Raw genomic sequence first — 4,828 nt, 5'->3', positions numbered from 1 at the left:
GTGTGTGTGTGTCTGTGTGTGTGTGTGTGTGTGTGTGTTTAGGTGAATGAGACTTAGAAAGTACTTTGAGTGCTCAAATAGAGGAAAGAGGTGCAATATAAGTGTAAGTCCATTTACAAGCCAGATCTAACCACAAATTCCTACAGAGCTTTAAATCTGTACAATTTCAGCACCTTATCTGCCTGTGGTCACTTTAGGTCTTTGGACTGTGGAATGTTTTTCCTATACTGCTAAAGAAAACACACACAAGCACTGGGAAAAAATACAAACTTCACGCAGAACGCTTCAATCTAAGAACCTTGTTGTTGTGAGGTGACAGAGATCTCACCCCTGTCCCACCCATTCTAATTTTTTATTTTTTATTTCACAGGGTCTGTCTTTGCTTGCTAGTTCTCAGTTGCCTAAACATACCTGGGTACATACTGTTATGATACTACCCCGAGTCCAAAGCACAGACACAAAAGACGTGCACAGAGTTGCTGGAAATAGTGCAAACAGTTGTAATTGTGTCCTGTTTGTTTTCAAAATTTGCTGTGCTTTGTTGTGACCTGATGCTGTTTTCTGTCTATTTCTTTTACAGCTCTGGGGGATCATCAAACAGGGGTACAAATGCAAAGGTATAATTTCACTGGCTTCTTCTGTGAAGGTCTTCCAAGAAAACAAAAATGAATAGAGAGAAATAACAATTAGCCCCCTCTGAAATCATCATTGCTAAAAAATCCAACCTAACCTAAAGGGTTAGGTGCAAGATAAGTAAAAAAAAGCATGGTTTAAGGTCATCGTTAATAATGACTTACATAACCAACCTTATTTTTTTTAATGGTGAGGGCAGCCACTCTAGTTCTTTGTAACTTTAACCAGAATTTTAGAGGCGTCTTATAAATCAAATCAAGATTGTAAAGACAATGTGGCACAATCAAAAACTCAGAGTAGTGAAGCTTGATTTAGACATTTACAGCGAGTCTAGAGTCCGTTTGCGTCATAAGTTAATTTGCCCCTGAAGTATAATTCACACATAAGGTGAAGTGTTTCATCAACTATCATTCCTGTAGCCACAAATGTCAAACTTTATGCACTGAAATGGCTACAGGTGGGACACAAAAAGCAGTTATTACACACTATGCTGGTCTAAAATGCAAAATTGTATTTGGGTGGTGAGTCCTGTACAGTCCTGATTTATCCACGATCCTCTGAGGTGGACGTCCATTTGCAGAGAGAAAGAAATTTGACATTCACGTGATGTAGAGGCTAAATCAAGAGAAGGGTATGAGTTAGGCTGATGTGAGAATTTGTTGTTGCTGCCTATGAAGCTGCTGTTCCAACAACAAAGCAAGTTGATCTTCACATTAGAACTGCCAAACTGCCATGATACTATGGATACTTGAACACATTTGACTATATGCTTCTATTTTTGCTTTGCAGACTGTGGTGTTAACTGTCATAAACAATGCCGTGAGCTGCTGGTTCTGGCCTGTAGGAAGCTGATTCGCTCCGGCTCTCTGGGCAGCGTTTCTCCAGTCAGAGGAACTCACAGCTCACTGCCCAGCAGCCCCACGTTGCCTGCCTGTCAAGGTCATTTTTAGCTACTGCAAACACTGCATACACTCAAAAAAGTGAAAATGGGAGGTTATTACCTTTGCAAAAGTGTAACTTATAATTAGAACAAAATAATTTAATGTTTCTATGGTGCGTGCTTAGATCATATATGATCTGAACGAAATTCAACGACTTAACACTTGTTACATTTATTCTTGTTAAGATGACATGATACTATGTAGCAAGAGTTGTTAGTTGCCTGGAATTGTGATTTCAGAAGTCACGTAAGGTTTTAAACCACAGGAAAATCACTGGGGTTTTAGGAGGCAGAAAGCATACCCGAGCACTACTATAGTAAAAAAACTAATGCCTTTACCTTGTACATTTGATGCTTCAGCAGCTGCAACCAAGCCCAAATACCTGAGGTGTATCATGACACTATAAATAATTTGTTCACAGTCCTCTGTTTTGTGTTTCCTTTTTTTTTTCCAGATGAGGACGAGGTGTTTGAGTTCCCCGCTGTCACACCAGCAGTTCCAGCTCTCGACACTCAGTCCATCACCCTGATGACGGGCTCAGCCCAGAGAATCTCTGTGCGCCTGCAGAGAGCCACCATAAGCCAGGCTACCCAGACTGAACCACTGTGGCCTGAACATGCCTGGGAGGCGGCAGACAGTGGTGCTCACACCTTCCCCAAAATGAAATACAGGACTCACAGGAAAATGTCTAAAAACAAGGGTTTTGCCTGCTGGGAAAACCAGAGTGGCAGGCAGTACCAGGCAGGTTCTGCACCGCACTGCACTGGAAGCAGTGTAGACTCCCAGGAGAAGCCAGACGTCTCTGTAGAGCATGTACAGAACAGGGTTACACACAGAACAAAGGTAATGGAATAGATTATTTGTGGATTTTTATTCAAAAATCAAATTTTAGGCCGGAAGTGTTTCATTTGTAAAAGTCAAACCCCCAACAATTTGATGACCAGCAGAAGAAAACCTTTTTTTTTTTTTTTATTATTTTTTGGATTTGTTGCGTCTTTATATAAATCAATTTGAATTCAAATGAATTTAATTTTTTTTAACAGGAAGAGACCTTGGTCAGCAGTCCGGTTGGGTTGCGAGTAAAAAGGAAAAAACAGTGCATAGAGAGACAAGACCAAAGTTAATGACATTCAGTAGTGACATGTAAACACATCAGCAGTGGAAAGAAGAGAGGGGCTCAGTGCATCCTGGGAAGTCAACCAGTGTAAACCAGTAATAACTAAGGCATGGTTCAGGGTCACCCAATTCAACTAAGCTGTCTGTCTCCTGAACCCAGACTGATGGCTCTGCTTCACATTCTACTTTTGATTCTTTTTGGATTAGATAACTTATTACTGTGTGACTTAGGACCAGTGTTGGTCAAGTTATTTGAAACAATTAGTTAACCATTACTGATTACTTCTCCAAAAAGTAATCCCATTACTTTACTGATTACTTATTATCAAATATAAGTAGTTACTTAGTTACTTTTCAAAAACATGATACACAACCTGAATACGTAATAAAGCAATAGACCTTTGAGCCATATTCTACTTTTTCTGCATAATCCATCATATAAAATTGAATCAAATGGAAAGCCTCTTTCTAAAATTTTTTATTTGTTTTAATCTTTCAATTTTATGCACATTGCATTAAGCAAAAATTTTAATTATATGCAACAATCTTTGACTTGAAGAAATGTGTTTAACATTTAAACCTATGTTCTGCATATTCAATGATATAAAATATAATAATGTTTTGTGTTTACACTCGTTCTTTCAAATAGATGCAAGTAAAACACAGCAGGAAATAAATAAAATCATTCAGCAGCACTGAGTCCTGTCGCTCTTAAATCTATGTTCACCTGTTTAGCAGGAGTGAGGCGGGTGGAGGTTTGCTTGAAAACTAAAAGTAATGTAAGTACATCCATGCTTTAAATGCTGCATGGATGTACTCTCTCCCACATTCCATATCATTGTTGATCTGCACACCCTTACGTCATTGTCATGAGACACTTTCACAAACAAAATAACGACAATTTAGTAACGCAGTAAGGCAGCTTACGGGAAAGTAACAGTAATCTAATTATAGTGTGCGATAGTAATCCCTTACGTTATTCGTCACTTGAAAAAAGTAATCGGATTATAGTAACGCATTACTGCCCATCTCTGGTCTTTAGTTAAAATAAATAAAAAGTAAATAAATTGATGCCACCAACCCAAACACACATGTCTCTCCTCTTTCTTCCACTCCAGAACAGCTGACTCGGTTACAGTGGTGAGAAGCACTCGTGGAGATCCAGAAAGCCCCTAGTCGCTAAGACCAGGAGCTTCAGGGGGATATTCTTGGCTTTCTGAGGTCCCCCTTCAAAAACATGGAGTCATCATGTCCTCTCAAGACTTCAGCACAATACAGACAGAGCGACATAGAGCTGAAGTCAGGGAGAAGAGCTCTATAACATACAGTCTTTTAGCTCCAGGCAGAAAGGCACAAGATGAAGGATTTTCCTTATGGATTGTTGGCCAGTTGCTTTACATCGTCGAGCTTTCAAATGGAGCTCAGGAAGAATGTGAACAGAAATGATCTGGTGTTGGATTTTAATAAAGAGATGCAGCATCAAGATCCTGATGTCACATGATCATAGCAAAGGGAATTTTTTGGATGTTTGTATGTGTAGATGGAAATAAAAGGAAACAGAACCTGAATGTAAAGGGAAACCAACAGAACATTTAGCACAAAGACTCATGAAACAGCATTTCTATAGTGACAGCTGCAGAGCGGCCCACCTTAATTTGATCTTGCAGGGTTTTTTTCAGCAAAACAAATGCTGCAGACAACCTCAATCATTCTGTTGTGATCTCTGTCTCTCCCATCATTGATCTTTTATCAAAGATGATAAAAGCATTTTTTACAAATGCTGTACACCATCAAGTGTGGAAGGTTTCATAAATATGCGTTGTGCTTTGTGTTTTCCTATTTTTCTGTGTCAAAACAAATAAAAAGTACATATTTATGCAATGTCATGCCATTTTGTCTTTGCCATCTGAAGGGATGTTTTTCATTGTAATTTGATGTTTCCACTGACTTTAAAGTTAAATCATGTGTCTGATTTTGAGCCTGGCAGTGCAAGGTGCAGTCAGTCACACCCACTAACTAAGTTAGCTATTGCTACATCAACTTTAGTCATGCTGTTGTTTGTGAGGTCCTGTTGGGAAGCCTGAAGCTGAACATTTTTATCATCACCATCCTGGTCTTTATAGGACATGACAAGCGAG

At 39.1% G+C, this 4,828-nt stretch overlaps 1 pseudogene across 1 annotated transcript in view; it reads left to right on the top strand.

Moving 5' to 3' along the window:
• The window catches only part of LOC143421847 (ras guanyl-releasing protein 3 pseudogene), a 5,927-nt pseudogene extending 1,361 nt beyond the window's left edge, over positions 1-4,566 (top strand). Inside the window, 4 exon segments of the transcript XR_013101458.1 lie at positions 581-617; positions 1,423-1,572; positions 2,029-2,417; positions 3,809-4,566. The product of XR_013101458.1 is annotated as a ras guanyl-releasing protein 3 pseudogene (transcript).
• Positions 4,567-4,828: the final 262 nt, after the last annotated feature.

Source organism: Maylandia zebra, linkage group LG13, assembly GCF_041146795.1.
Source record: "Maylandia zebra isolate NMK-2024a linkage group LG13, Mzebra_GT3a, whole genome shotgun sequence".
Classification (NCBI taxonomy): domain Eukaryota; kingdom Metazoa; phylum Chordata; class Actinopteri; order Cichliformes; family Cichlidae; genus Maylandia; species Maylandia zebra.
The sequence above is the reverse complement of the archived record's forward strand: the minus strand, read 5'-3'. Positions and strand labels throughout refer to the sequence as shown.